General features: G+C 42.5%; 1 protein-coding gene across 1 annotated transcript in view; it reads right to left on the bottom strand.

The window, feature by feature from the left end:
* Positions 1 to 16,623, bottom strand: part of Twin (CCR4-NOT transcription complex subunit 6-like twin) — a 60,893-nt gene that overhangs the window by 34,617 nt on the left and 9,653 nt on the right. Inside the window, exon 2 of the mRNA XM_077407642.1 lies at positions 5,713 to 5,781. The gene's annotated coding sequence lies outside the window, so the exon portion shown is untranslated. The remainder of the gene's footprint in view (positions 1 to 5,712; positions 5,782 to 16,623) is intronic.

The following is a 16,623-nucleotide window of genomic DNA, read 5'->3' as shown; positions in this document are numbered from 1 at the left end:
CGCGACGCGTCTCGTGCTGCGAGTGAGCTGAGCCGAAATTTCCGAGCGCGGGGATCAACTTTGCGAAGATCCCAGCGACGATAAATAACCGACTTTGCGGCACAACAAACCCGTGCAGCTGCACACGGCCCCGAAATAGTTGGCTCGTAAATCGGTATTACCGCGAATCTCAAGTCCGCAGCAGCGGTGGGATATTTACAACGTAAAAATCTGCCCGCGAGTAATTGGTCCGACTGGAAAGTCGAAATTCAAGAGCCTGACCTAGTTTTGCGCGCAGCCCCCCTCGTCGTAGTAACCGGAGTTATTCACCAGATCGAAACGCCGCGCCGCGCCGTGCTCGACCGACTTTGCGAATATATAAACGCGGCGTGCCTCGCGGAAATGCAGCAAAATAAATCGGCAGAAAGGGATGAGTTCGCCTCTGAACGCTATACATTCGAGAAAAGTAAAGTAGCATACATTTCTATGCAACATCGCGATATACGTACATACGTATCTTTTTTTTTTATAATACTCGTATATACGCTTTACGTTATTGCAGTGTACATTACGATTATTAATAACGTTTTTATGATCTGATAAAAATTTCGTGGTAGATAAATTTTAATCCATTTCTCGCTGGGATGTAGATTCGATAACGGTAACAGAATCTACCAATTAATAAAATTGATCAATAGATGGAAATATTCTTTTACGAAAACTTGACTTTCATATACTTTCGTGCTGGGTTCTATTTTAAGCGTCGGGAGTTTAATGATCGGAGCTAGGAAAGCGCGATACATCGTTACCCATCTACGCATCTTGAAGCCTTGTCCCAGAATCTAAATGAATCCTATACGATTGAGCGCCATTATTTCATTACTTATCGTTGTAAGATCGGGATAATCGCGGTAATTAAATAACAGGCAACGACGATGATCCTCCGGCGAGGCGAACGCGATAGTAATGGTCGGGCCCTTCGCGCATTATTAACTAACAGTAACAAACGCAGGCACCGCTCGCTCGCTCGCCCGTGTAACGCCGGCATCGACGCCGGCGATGACGGTAATAATCACGACAAAAGTGGCAACGGCGATGATTACCACGCGCTACGGCAATAACGATTTCTAATAAGAATATAATCGCGCGCGCGCAAGCAGTTACAGGCGTCGGAATGATAATGGCGCGTAATTGCTCCATGTCCCGTAGAACCCGGCCCGGCCATGTACGGGGCCACCGTAATGAGTATGATTGTGAGGGTCGTCGCCGAGGTGCAAGAAGTAATTTGCACGGGTCTGTCCGGCTGCCGGCATCGCCCGCCAGCTTCGCACCTCGGCTCGTCCTTCCGGACAACACAATTGGCGAGATAACGAATCGGCGAAATCACAGTGATAGTCACATTCGAATTATCGAGTCCATTTTTTTTTTTTTTAATTAATTTAGAAATAAGAAAAGAATTTAAATAAAAATATATGGAGGCTCTCTTGAATAAATCAAATAAGAATAATGAAAGAGGCAATAAGAACCAGGCGTAGTAATTAGTGCGCAATATAATATATTATCAAACAGACAAATTAAATGAAATTAATGGACCTTTTTTTGGCTCATCCTCAGCGCAACATTAATAGATTGTAACACGTATTACATCGGTCGCAGTCAAACAATAAAACCAGTATACGGATAATCATTAGCTGATGTGTGTAGTCTCTCACAACGTAGAAGAAAATAAGGTAATTATATGCAGTATAGGGGACCACCCTCCGATGACCTTGACCTTGACATATGTTGTCAGGGTCACCCTTCCGAGTAACCTTCAGAAGGTTTTAGCCCTCGGTCATTGTTCCTTAAAAAGTTATAAACAAAAAAAGTTTGAAAAATACAGCAGCTATTTTGAGTATTGGAAGGCATAAATGACTGTGTCCTGCTTTATAGAAGTTGTGATTTTCTTTAAAGCAGGGCACACACACGTATATATTAGTCATTTATGCCTTCCAATACTCAAAATAGCTGCTATATTTTCCAAACTTTTTTTGTTAATAACTTTTTAACGAACAATGACCGAGGGCTAAAACCTTCTGAAGGTCACTCAGAAGGGTGACCTTGACAACATATGTCAAGGTCAAGATCATCGGAGGGTGGTCCCCTATACTGCATAATTACTGAAAATAATTCTCATGTTTATCAATGTTTTCGCGATCGAGTAAATATATTCTCTATGTAAAACAAGGTGAGATATGACTCGAGCTCGCTGTCCGCAAATTAAAATTCACATCGGCTATGGAATGGGGAACGGGGTATCGCAGGTGTTCCGTTCGGTGGAGCTTGGCACTCTTGTGTGAATCCCCATCACCGGAGCGACGGGGATTCCGCGCGTTCCGGAACGCGTGCACGAGAATAATTCTCATCGAGGCGTCCCGTGGTATAACGGTGGCGATGACGGCAGCACGGCGAGACCTACCACCCCGAGCGTGTACAGCGGAATCGCGCAACGTGCGCGCGGCTCGGCTCGGCTCGTTCGGTCGCCGCGATAATTGCGGCGTTCTCGGTGAAATTGGTTTTAAGCGTTCGCACACGCGTACCTAATTCCTAAATTGTCGTGTTCGTAAGGCGGCAGCTCCCAACCGGCGCGCATTGAGCGATTACGCAGCCACCGGCGGCGGGCGGCGTTGCAGCGCGCGGTTTTTCCCTTTCTTTCTCTTTCTCCTAACATAATACCCTCGTGGTACGCAATGCTCGATCATGACCGTTTACTAATAATAATATATGTCTGCGTTTCAATTCAACGGTATCTTTACAGTGTACCGGATTTCTCGAGGAATGAGAGTAAAGTATAATTAGCAGAGACCGTCGATAGATTTGACATTAAATTTTCTTTGTCGGAAATTCAACGATGGTCTAATTATGGAGTTATTTGACATTGAAGAAGTAGTGAATCTCTATTACACCGTCTTTTATATAATTTATAATTGTAATTTGTATTTGATTTATTTATTAATTAAAATTTATATTATTTTATTTATTTTGTATATAGATTACTTAAATATTCATTATAAATATAATAATTACATGCTTTCTTATATTCATTATAATAATATAACTGTTACTTGTAACATTTGCATTACATATACAAACTCGCTATATAGTTAAAGAATGAACTGCTCGCTCTCTTGATCCCTTCTATTAAATATCTATTAAATAAATCTCTCACTAATTGAACTTTAATCTAAATACAGTTTAGAATGGAATTTTCGATTCTACGAGAAGATCGTCTTTAAATATATCGGAAAATGCGTTTCCGCTGTTGATTGCCGTAATTTACGACACACCTTGTACGTGAGGTTCACTCGCGGGAATTACGACGAGAGCGTTTCAGATGACCTGGTATGAGAAGGTATCTGTAATTTTTATCCAGAATTTAATGACCCGTTTCGTTTTTTTCTCCTTTGAAATAAAGTGTAATATGTTCAAGTAAAGTCAGCGAAACGTCAAATCATTCGCCATTTCCCGCTTTAGTGCCTCTCTAAATTATTGATAAATCACTACTTGCTGCACGTATACGTGATCGAGACCGGCAATCTAACCGGCCAGAAGCAAATACTATGCCCGCGCGGGAAATCGCTGTGCACATATCGTAAACATTTATGTCGTCAATTTTAATTTTTTTGCAAGCTAAAAACAATTTTCCGCATCTGTATGTAACATAAAAGATCGTGAGTCTAATATTAAGTTCAAAATCAGGTTTAAAGTCACGTTTCTGTATCGCCGCAATTATAATAGGAAAACAATTGATGGCTCTATAATATGAATCACAAAACGTAGATCGAACCGGAGATACTTTCCTGAGATATTTCGCTTCCTCTATAAAAAAAAAGGAAGAAAAAAAATCAAAGAAACATATTAATAAAACGTAAGCGCCAATCGCGAGTTTGCCGAAGAGCCGCACAATACGCATCTGCATATGCGTGCAAACGGTATAACTAATCAGTGACCGCGTCGTAAGTATAATGGGCCTCCTCGTAAATAATGAATAGCGTAAACCGTAGCGAAATGATTTATCGCGTCCAGCGCGAGCCGACAATGGCTTCCTTTTGGACGGGGCGGCAGACCGGCCAACCCGCCATATCCAGCCAGCCCAGCCAGCCCAGCCGGCCGTTTGTATACCTCTCTCCGCGCGCTTTCTCTCCCTCTTTCACCCTCTTCCTGCTACCTCGACCGCCGTTGCTGCCGCCGCCGCCGTCGTGCCGTGCCCGTGTCGTGCAATAAATCTGTCCAGATGGTGCGGTATACAGCCGTCGGCGGCGCGACGCGCGGCACCGCGCGCCCCGGGGGCCCTGCGAAACTCGTCGGCGTTGACCGATGGTCAGGGTGCCACCATCGTCCGGACGCGGGGTAGGTACGTTAAGGCGAATTTACGCGAGGCGAGCTCTGGGGGTTCCTGGGCGATATCGCGCCGCGCGCGAGCGAGTCCCTTGCTTCGAAAAACTGAGATAAGAGAGGATGGACGTGTGCAGGTGCACGTGGAATTTCTCTGCTTCTTCTGAACTTAATCATTACCAGTGCGTCTTTCTGACCTCTTCCTTTGCAATTGGAGATGACAAATAATTTAGACAGACGGTAAGAGATTAGAATAATATTAGTATGATCTTAAGATCGAGTTTTGTCACTTTTATTACCTATTTTAGAAGATTACATTGAAAAATAAGACAAAAACTTACATTTTTAAGATATTTTATAATTAAAAATTCTACCTTTTTAATATATCTATAAAGATTCTTCAAAGATTTTGATATCGCAATAGGTATTTTAGGAGCTAGAAGAGACCAGGGAAATACTATACAGCAATATGACATAATTATTAAGATTAATTAAGAAAGTGCAAAGCACGGGCTTTCCAAGGTGGTCATCCACAAAAGACTCCTGATATTTGACTTCTGTTGAAACGGATGTTTCGTTTCGAACGCGGACGCGGAAATAATTTTCGTTAATTCGACGAGACGAGCGTAGTTACGGCCTCGTATACACAGCAGGCATATAAACGCGACTCGGCGTCGATGAGCTTTAAGTAACGACCCAAAGTAACGGGGAAGTTCAATATCACGGCGCGAGGGAAGGCAGGCGCCGCGTGGCCTTTATAGTGCGTGAATTTATTACACCGTCGGACGTAAATTGTAATTTGTTTTACGTCGCGCATTCGCCGCGCGCCCTGTCATATTTTGACTCGCCACGTGCGATTGTCACAGCGGCACATTATTCACTATCAGCCGTATATGTTTTCCCATACGTTATCTTCAGACTCGCCCGTTAGTCCTTCCCGATGCGACGTGCGTGCGCGCGCGTTGTAAACATTTATGTATATTGATTCAGCGCGCGGCTCGCGCATCCTAACGAATGTACGATGGGGCGAAACGACGTTGACGAGTCCGTTAATGAAAACCTTACCGCGCGTTATATTTTTTAGCGCGATTCCGAACCTGCGATTGATGTTTCTGTAGATTAGAAGGAGACTGTTCTTCGCAACGCGGTGTAATTATAAACAAATTAATTCATCGTGCGAAAAGTAGGAAAAATAAGCGAAATTTTATTCTACCCGACAAATGAGTTCGTCAGTGTGTGTAGAGGTAAAGAATATTTAATTTATATATATTTACTTGTTTTTTTTTTTATTCGCGACGGAAAGATGAGAAAGTTTTTGAGTCTGATGATGATATAAGGTTTGAACGGATGAGTACTTACATGTTGGTCTTGTCCTATTGGGCCTCGTCAATGGAATCCATGGTCTTTGGGGCGGAGCGTTTGCCGTAACTAGAAAACGATAGACATCATTTAGTAGCCGCGCAAAATTAGCTAAATAAATTAAAAATTACCCGGAGTAAACCAAGTTCATCTAAATTTATTTCGCCCTAATTGTTTAATTTATCATGAACGTTTGCATTGGTCATTCTCTACATTTTGTCTCAACAGTGTTCCTCCGAAGATACAACCTCAAAATTTACGATTCCTCTTTAGGTTTTCTTTAGGCGAAAAAAGCAACATTTTACCATCCTGAGAGTAACCTAAGTAGATGGCGAACCAAAGATCATGGTTATTATAATCGTTAAATTGACGGGGCAAGGGGGGGGAAGTTGCGCGCGCTCGTTAAAGTTCATTACATCCCGGTTCATTACGTCTAATGGCGCTCATTTACGGGAGAAGCGCGCGGTCCGATAATTAAATCGTTCAACCGAATATCACTTGCACGGGCCCGTCCCCCACTGCCTGTGCTATTAACGGGGTACGGGGCCAAGAAGGACGCGCGGCGCACGTGAAACGCGAATAGAAGGAAAGAAAACGCGCCGTGCCGCATCGCCTGCACGTGACAGCGGGTTTATACCGTGTGTCCTCGTGGCCTCGTCTGCCCACTTATCCTCGGGAGGACTAATGGAAGATGTTCTCGGGAGAAGCACCGAATTTATCAAACGTTGTACGCTCCCACGGGAAAAACACCCGTCACCGTGAAAAATTTGGTCGGACATATATGATTATCATTATACCGATGTAATATTTTAATATTGAACGCCGAGGTTTTTTTCAGAGGGGAACGAATTGCCTCGATCGAGGATTGTCTTGACGTCGTTCCCCTCGATTAGTTTTTAACGACAAACCGCACGTTTGCGCGATACGCACCGCAAACGAGGAAGGGATACGTGATCCTGCGGTCGCCCGGCCATGCGGTTGAGATTCCTGATGTTTTATATAGCCTTCAGCGGTTAGCTAAGTATCGAAAGTCGTGCAAGGAACGCTCTACAAAGCTTCCGCGAGCGGAACCTCGCGTTACTTTCGTCGTTGATAATTGTTGGTGTCTTCGAACGTATTTTTGGAAGTGGCGAGATTTATCTTATTGCCTGACCTTTCCTCTTCCCGATCCTTCGCGCAGAACGGACGCGAGAAGGACGTGTATCAGGCTTAGGTTTAATAATAGGAAAATAGGTCGATCTGTCGGACGTTTATGTTCGGCATTCTCGAGATTCTCTCTTGAAATATCCTCCGAGTTTCAAGAATAATCTCGTTGTTTCTAGACTACAGGAGAGTTATTTACGACGCGGGGGAAGTTTCGCAATCTATTCGGTGGTCGTTGCGCGAAATCTTCCCGGGAGGCGAGAGATCTTTCGCCGATATTTCACCGAGGATCTGTTCGCAAATAACTCTTAGACATTCCTACTTTTTCCCCATTAAAATGGAGTTGTCTTTCGCTTAGCGTTACGAGAATGACATTTAAATACACGTACGAAGGGCACGTATGCATAAAAATACAATATTTGCGTAAAGTATAAAACGAAAAATTAATATTTCAGAAGGAAACAAAGACGAGGAAAATAAAACTAGAACGATACATTTAATTAATCAGAAAATATAAAGTTGGAATTAACGACCGGTGCTAATGCGTAAGTGCGAATGAGACTTTTTGTAATGGGAGGACATACGGGACGCATGTAAAGTACGTGCCACGACGTTGCATAGTACATATAATGTAATAACACGTTTTTCTTATGCAGCGAAGCGTGAGCAATTTGCAGTCACTTTCCACTGATTGTCGTCATTAAGTTGCGTATTATCTTGCGCGCGCGCGGATGACCAACTCAATCGCGCCGCACCGTCCATCGCGTCCATCCGAGATTAATCCGAACGCTTTTCGCGAAGCTCGTAACACGTCGCGTTACAATCATGCGTGCCAATCATAGCGTCGCTGCCGCGGGCACGTAGGGGATTAATCGGATGGGAATAACTCGTGCGCGATGGCGTTGAATGCGCGCAAAAACGAGGAATCGAAACGATTCTCGTCGACGTCGCGTCGGGGGGACTTTCCGCCGTCATAATCGAAAACCCGGGGATTTCCGTGCGCTTTAAGTGTCAACGAGACGTTTCGCCGGTAAGCCTCAATTACCACGGCGATTTTACTCACAATCAGATCTCAGCGCGCAGGATATCTGCTGCAATGTGAAGCAGCAGAGGAAATGGAGAATCCGCGCGTTTAATCTGTTTCTCCAATATCTTCGTAATTTCACGCGTGGCTATTTGCTTCTTTCAACTCGTTATAATAGACAAAAAAAATAAAAAAAAAATAAAAAAAAATAAAAAAAAGAGTAAAGAAATTAATGGAATACACGTTCTTTCCTAAAATCGATATAACTGCACTTGACACGTCGGGAGAGAGGAGTATCCAAAATGCTTATACCCTCTTCCCTCCTTTCCTCTCACGAGATTTTTCGCTCTCGCAATTGCCTCGTTTCGGACATGAGCTTGTCATTATCCGCGCAATATTTTGCGCTCAGAGCGATAAGAGGCGCGCTTGAGGAGAAATTCGGAGATCATCGTATATCGGCGTGGCGCGGCGTATCGATTGATCTCGATAAAATATCTGCCCCGCGGGGGCAGAGAGAAGCGGGAGGTGGGATGGAGGTGATACTCCGACGAGGGTCGTCGGCGGAGATCTATCTCGACGCGGAGGGACACGGGATAGAGAAAGAGAGAGAGACGAGCGTAAAGGGGTAGAGGGGCGGGAGCGGGGAGGATCGTAGAATTGAAACTGAGAATTCTATTTCGCTCCCTCGGGAGCCGCAGGCGAGAAGATAGAGATAGCGCCCCTGGGAGCATCGGTGTGGGATAATATAGGCGACATGCGAGAAAGGTTGGAGAGAGAGAGAGGAAGAAAGAGAGAGAGATCCGCGCTCGGCATGCAAAGGGGCGTATTTCACGTCGCGGTTGACGTCGCGGCGATTTATTCGACGTTGTATTTCTGGCTTCAATGAATTTAAATGCGTAGAGCTTAGGACGTAGAACGTCGCGGTACCTAAGAGCGACCGCTCCTGAACGTTGATCCTGAATTTCTATCACGCACGCACGCACGGCGCGCGCGCGCGCAAGTGCGCGCACGAGGCGAGCGTTTTACGCGAAATTCGAGCGGAGATCGCGATATTCGCTGTCATTAATTGTATAGAATCCGCGACTTTAATATTCACGGTAGACTCCTGACGATCCCTAAACGTATACAGCGAGCGTAAGCCTCTTACCCTGCAATGTGAATTATGAGATGAGTATCTGTTTAAAGTTGAGCCATCAACCCGAAGAGATCGTGAGATTGCATAATTACATATACGTATATTAATTTCCACGGTCCGGGATTCTCCCTTCCTGGACAGCTGCGACGACCGTAAGCTTCTTACAATGTGAATTATGAGACGAGCGCCTATTTTATGAAGTTAATTCCAAGATAAGATAAAAGACAAAAGAGAGAAGAAGAAGAGAGATATATTATATTTATTACGCACAACTAATAAATGTATACGAGCGCGTAAGAGCTAGATACCTGGACGAGAAGTTTAGTAATTATATCCTTTTTGGACATCGCAATCGATCGCGTCGAATCCTTACGCGGGGCACCAGAAATCTCACGCGCCGCAGGTCCACGCGGGAGAGAAGGCAGGAACGCGACAGAAGCGCGATTACAATTGTACGATTCACGTACGTAGCGGCATAGATATGCGCGGAAACAATTACGCCGAGACCCGTCCGTCGTCCGCATTCCGAGTCTTCTACAGACCCAATTAAGATCTCTCGTCGAGACGCGATACGCGCGAGACGGCCCCGTCGTAATTTCCCCCCGGTGCAACGTGTTCGAGCTTCTTCACTTCGTGTTCGCTTATCGCGCGCGCCGGAGACTCCTCCTCTCGTCTCTGTCCTTTTCTTCCTTTTACACGCTCGTTTCCCTGGAACCTTCACGCCGCCGTCGTCATGGGAAGCGATCCGCGCTCTCTAAACTCACTCGCCTTAATAATTAACGTCCCGCGAATTGACGTGCCGATTAAGCGAAGGAGCATCTAGAGACGATTAAAACGACCGGAGATGCGCATTTATGAAAAGAAGAATATATAGCGGATTTTCAATTTGATTTTGAAATGTTAAATGAACGGATCGCTCATACATGAGATATTACTTTGACTTCATCACTAATTCCGAAAACTCAAAAATGTTTCTCTTCTTTCAAACTATATTAAATTATATGTAATGTAATAAAAGAAAATATAATTTAATTTATCTAATCTCCGTTTCGTTAATTTTTCGCAATAAATAATCATGTCTGCAGCAACCTGGATGAGAGTTAAGCCGGAGGCTCAAAATCCCGACGTTTTTAAAGCGGACTCATTTTACGACTTGAGAGGAGACTGTTAGAGCTATTACAGTCGCGACATTTTTAATTTATGCGCGCCTTTATTTTATTTAGGGATGCATTTAATCTTCCTTCTTGAGTCTCGGCCGTGGTACACGCGCGTATATTAAAATTTTCTTAATATCACGCCGCTGAAAATTTCACAAAACAGTTTGCGGCCTCGTGTCTCCTTAATCTAGAAATTGCTCCGTCATGACGCTTTTTATCAAGCCCACGGAACCGTATAATTCGAAGCGAAAATAAAGGAGGGACTAAGTCCGCACGCCCATTGTTGTGCACCTTGTTCCTATCTGTCTCGTTTTATTGGAATTATATACAATTTTCACCGTGTCCTTATTCAATAATGTAATCGCTAAAATTTAAGCTTCCTCAGAGATCGTTCACGATATTTATTCTCTTTGACGTGGCTGAGTCGTGGGAAAAATTTTATGTAATATTACGCTTGTTTATTACTCGGCACAGAAGAGCATCGAAGACAACACAATAATCGGCACAAAAAAAGTCGATATTTCTTTTTATTTAACCTAGTTTACCGTTTCTCCTTTTAAATTAAGTCTTGAATTAAATGAGAGTTGATCTAATGATCTATTTACAGTCCTGAAATATCGAACTCGCGAAACTCCCTCAAGATTTAATTAACTTAAGAACCGCTGACGATTCGACGTTATTAATTTTAAAGAAAGTTTAACGTTAATAATTTTATTATCGATTAATAATAAAAAGACATCGGCAATCTATATTGGCAACATCCTGTGTGTACAACTGCAGTGCTGCTTCGCAGTGGTTTCGCGGTGGTCTTACCGAGTGTAATCGATTGCAGCAAATTGACAGCGTTCATTAATCATACATTCAATTAGATATTTTAATCGCGGCTCGTGACTCGGCCGATGTTATTTCTACATAATCACCGTTCATAAATATCCTTCGCCGAGTCGGACGGGGAAGATCGTCGGGGCACATCCCTTTTGAGATCTGCACAAAGCGAGGACTGCCCGAGTGCGAATCAATGAGAGGAAACCATCGACGTGTGCATCCTGCGACATGCGTGCCCTTAATTCCCATCTGGCAACTCTGACAATTCCCCGGTATGCCGATCGCGCGTAATTACGCGCTGTCTACCTTATTAAAGGGCTCGCCTCGTTGCTGCGAAGGAAACGAATGGCTCGCCTAGCATCAGCGAAAATTATTATATGCGCTCAGTGCCGTGATTATAACGTGGCGAAAGTGGTATCCATCTGGGAAAAGATCTGTAACGAGCGTCTCTCCTCACATAATCTTCGTCTAAAAGAAATGACCTTTTAATTAATTAGAATTTTCTTGTCCCCACCTGATAATAACGTTTGTTATCTTTGTGAGAGTGGAGGATTTATATATAAATATCTTCCTTAACAAAAAATTAAATCGTAACAGTAGATTATTTTAAAAATAGAGAACTTGTATACTTTCTCAAAACATAAATGTGAAGTCTCAAGGAAAATTTTGATTAAATGGACGCAGTTCTGCAATGCGGAATCAACTCCGAAACCTTTCTTCTCCGCTAGGGTAAATTTCGCATAAATACTAGGAATAAAAATTCTGCGCCAACTAAACTCTCTAAATTTCTTGGAGTGGGAATACTGCCACTCCAGTGAGATTTCACTTTTTTGGAGTGAGATCTCACTCCAGTGGTGCAGTATTCCCACTCCAAGAAATTTAGAGAGAATATAATGACCGAACTATAATCCTCCTCAAATGCAATTCCACTATGTACGGAGAAAACCTCTTGTCCATGTAAAATATTATATATTAGGACAAAATATATAGTATATAGGAGTGAGCGCTTGGCACTTGGTTTCTTATTGCATAACCGCGCGCATCCAAATTATTAAAATTTCTCATAATACATTGCTTATACGTGCTCTCGTTACGTACGAAGTTACAAAGGAGAGATTCAGCCATGTTTGAATTTACGGGATGCGCGAGCCAGTTACAATTCTAGTTACGGCTCTGCAGTCATAGAATTAATATAAACGCGAGCGCGGAAGGCCCCCGATACGATAAATTGTATCGCGTGTAGTCCCATAAACTTTAATTGCGCGTCGATTAAAATACGGGTTCGCTTTTTACCGACGGTAATTACTGGCTCGACGGTAATTTGTGGCACGCACTCGGCGGACACATCGTAGGCAGTTGCGAGGCCAGGAATGGAACACACATTCCCGGCTATAATACGATAAACAGACAGACGGAAGCGTTTTCCGCGATACGGATGTCTCTCACCCGTGTTACAAACGACCCCTGACAAATCGCGATAAGAGTTACTCCGGCGGACTCGATAAAATGCGTTGAATTGTTACCGAATAGCGGATTAAATACCGGGACGCGAGAGCCGTCGCGCCGCACCGCGCGCCACGGCCGGAGCGCTCGTCGTATTTGTTGCGTCATACTCCCGTTGCGCCCCGCTTTTTCTCTTTTATGTGCATAACAATTTTTTTTAATTTTCCGAGATTTTATTTTCACACACGCACGCGAGCTAACATTTTTCGCGATAAAAATATATGACAAAAGTGTAACGAACAAATAGTCATTCAGTGGTTCGCAATTTTGTTTTATTCTCGGTTCTTCGACGAGCTTTTGACTCTTCTCTGTCTTTTGTAATAATAAGAAATGCAAATGGTCTATTTAAAAATTTAATTTCTGCAATTTTTTTAGAAACTAAAAATAGAAATGTTGTAATGTCTTAGTACTATATACAAGTACTATACTCCTTTGTTTATAGAATTGTTTTGAATAATCGATGATACAATAATGAATTTCTAAAATCTTTTCCGTGAAATATCAAACTAATTCCTTTTTTTCTTTCTTTTTCAAGCTGATGATGACAAGCCACACTATCAGCCGATATTTATTGCCGGTTATCAGCTAAGTAAGGTGGAAAAGTTTCAACGGCTAACAATAAGGCTAAAGTAGTTCTTCCTCTTGTCAGAACTCGGAAAGTTTGTGAAGTTGGGACTTTTAAATGCAAATTTTTATAAAATTGATATGGCATTTGATTGTCCACATTTGTTTATAAATATCTAATCATATATTTTTGTCCACCTTATAAATAAATTAAAAATGAATAAAAAAATAAATTTCATCATGAGCACCCTTTTGAATGCGTTTTTAAAAATTATATATGAATTCTGATTGTCCATATTTGTCCATAAATAATCTTTTTTTTCCATTTTCTAAAAAAATTAAAAATAAACAAAAGGGTTGAACTATTACGGAGACCAACCATAGACTTCATCTGTATATCGTGCGTGTGATTTTATATTTATTAAGATAATCTTTACTTCTTATACAATATTGAGTGTTCCGGAATACAAAAGACCTGAGCTTAACATGGCCTAAGTTTAAAATCAAAATTAAAATAAAACCGATTATAAAATGCTACTAGATTGTATCCGCAAAACAAATTGCTTTGAGACGTTAGCAATATTCTCTTCTTTAAAGAGCTTCCGTCATAATTATAATTGAAACACCTTCCAATCTTCTTCGCGCATCAATAACGAATACCCGTAATGGAAGGCTTCGGGCGGAAAGGACTGATCACGAGAGGCATGAAAAATGCAACACTTTATCGTTCCCTTCACTTTTTTTTCTTTTTAGACTCTCGCGGATAGAGGAGGTGGAGGAGGAAGGGCGAGAAGGGTGGGGGAGGGGGAGGGAGAAAAGGGATCGACAAAGAGGGCTCTCGTCGAGGGAAACGCTGTCGCTCGCGTTTTCCGCCTTTATCCTTCACATGTATGTTCTCCTTTGTCAGCGACAGTTTAAAGATACACCGTGCTCCGCCGCGTACGCAGAGACGGGGTACGTCAATATTGAATCACACGCGCTCGGGCTTGGCTTTTAACGTAAGTCACGTTTACCGGGATCCCAAGAGGTAACGGACAAATAGTTCAGAACGTCACTATTCTTCGTTTTCTCCCGCATACGCCCTCGCCCTCTCTTCCTCCCGCTCGCGCTCGCTCGTTTGTATCCCCTTACTTTCTTTGTATCAACCACCCCGTGTACGAGGGCGTGAAGCTTCGTATTTATGAGATTACTCTCGAAAGGGTCGATCCATTTTCAGAACGCGCCGCGTGGCATACCATAGTACCTTATTATCTAAAAATCCGGGATAGGGTACGGCTTTCCGGTTATATAGACGTGCGTTTTTATCGATTCCTCCCTCGCCTCCCTTTCCCCGTGGGAGAATCCATCCGAAGTAGGTATCGCGTTCGGGGTGGGGTATACACCCCCGGAAGATTATGCGGACATTTAAATTCGACACAGCGGGATCGCGATAACGCGCAATTTGCAACTTCTTCGAGTGTAATCTTGCCGTCTGACGATTTGAAAATATAAAAATGTATATTTGGGAAAGGAATATCCGTTGATATAACGATGTTGACGTAATCGACGAAAGTCGACTGTAATATCTGTTATCCTATAATGTATTATAACTTTATGATTCCCTCTCCGCGCGTCTTATCTTCAAAAATCTATTATCCACTATTAAACGATATTACATTTCCATCGAAGCTGATGTCTTTTTCAGCTGTGTTTTATCGCGACATACGATACTTAATGTCGGAAATGCATAATGCATTGCTCGTTGCACATCAATCGGGAAAAATTATGCATCCTTTCCGCCCGACCGCTATAAAGCGATAAAAGCGCTGGATTCGAGGAACTACTCGTTTCCGAGGAACAAAATTCGGAATTGGTCTCGTCGGAGGAAGGCATGCGTTTCAGGCGGATAATAATCAAGAAATCAAACGGAAAACGTGGAGCGGACATGGACCTCGCTCGGCGATTTGGCAATCGACGATCGACTGAACGATTTCTTTATCTCGTGAGACGACCTCCTTCGTCGGGATCAAACTTTCCGAAATCCTATTCCCGGAATCACGGACATTGCTTGGAATGAGTTCAAGAAGTAATCCCTGCATTACATTCATATTGTTACGGCACTTTGTACGAGCGTCTTTTCTGCGAAAAAAAAAAGAAACGTTGTTTCGATATCGCTCTTTTGTCTCTCCTCGACAATATTAAATACTTTTCACGCAATTGTCTGTAATGACTACTGTTTGATGATTAATAAATATCCGTCGAGCTTATATATTGTACATTTACGCCGCCGTAAAATAAACGCTATCGCGAATACCGCGATTCAAGTCCACACGCTGAATGTCGGCGATATCATATATACTTGTACTCGGTACCACATAGGATATCCCCTTACCCTGATATCGAGACTGTATTATGAAATGGCCTTATCCTGCGAGAGAAATATATTCCGTATATCTATACTGTTATATCTAGGCAGATAGGTACCGCATCGGCAGTAACTCCCGGTAAGTCGGGCTAAGCCGGTGTATCGAATCCGCGGGAATAACTGCGCACAGGTTTAAACTCATAGCTATTCTAGGTATGCTATCATTGTTTGTGTAATTCCCCCTTGCGATCTGAGAACGCCCCGGCTTCGCGAGAGATGTATTTTCGCTTTGTCGCGGTTTCATCGTCGATATATTTAATAAACGCATTCGACTCGCGAAGGCGCGGTTCAAAAAGCGATATCTTCTCTTCCGCGGTAAGTGTACAAATGCCTGGACACATACCTATGTGTGGACATTTTTATCATTTTAGTCCTTAAATAAGTTATAACGCAAATTAAAATCAAAGAATCAAAGATAAAAATATTTTTGTATTATATTTTTATCTTTGATTTTAATTCACGTTATACTTGTTTAAAAACTAAAATGAGGAAGGTGTCCAGACATAGGTTTTAACCCTCAGTTACCTTACGTTTTCACTACCCGTTGTTACCTCACCAGGGTCTGAGAGACCCCTGTCGTCTAGATTCTCCAGCTTGTATTTTTAAGGGGATCCTATAGTGTGGCAGTAATTACCGACATTTAGTTAAAAGCAAACCACTTTTAATTAGCTTTACGGAATTGCAAAATTCTTTTACAGAATTAAAGTACGCGCAAAAATGTAGAGGGCTAGGATCAGTTTTATATCCAAAACGAAAAAAAAAATTAAAAATTTGGGCACATAGAGCTGTCACTGACGACAATATTTGGTTATACAAATATACTGCAGTTTATATGTACAAAATGAGAATCTAGCCCTCTAGGGAAATCATTGAAGAACAATATCGTGCAATTACAACTACGATAGAAATCTAGAAAAAAAATGTCATGTTTTTAACTTTTATATATATGCAAAAGCACATGCAGGTTGATAGGATAAGCATAGTATTGCGTGTAGCGAGAGATGGCGCAGCAATCGGACAAGGACAGATATAGATATATAACATAGAAAACAGGATTAGAAATGTTGACATTATCGACATTGAGGAAAATCGACCTTCGCTATAGGATTCCCTTAATGCATCAATTTGACGTCTTTTTTTTAAATCGATACATCTT

The sequence above is a fragment of the Temnothorax americanus genome, unplaced genomic scaffold (assembly GCF_048541705.1).
Source record: "Temnothorax americanus isolate GAGA-0224 unplaced genomic scaffold, ASM4854170v1 Scaffold23, whole genome shotgun sequence".
NCBI classification, from domain to species: Eukaryota; Metazoa; Arthropoda; class Insecta; order Hymenoptera; family Formicidae; genus Temnothorax; species Temnothorax americanus.
The sequence above is the reverse complement of the archived record's forward strand: the minus strand, read 5'-3'. Positions and strand labels throughout refer to the sequence as shown.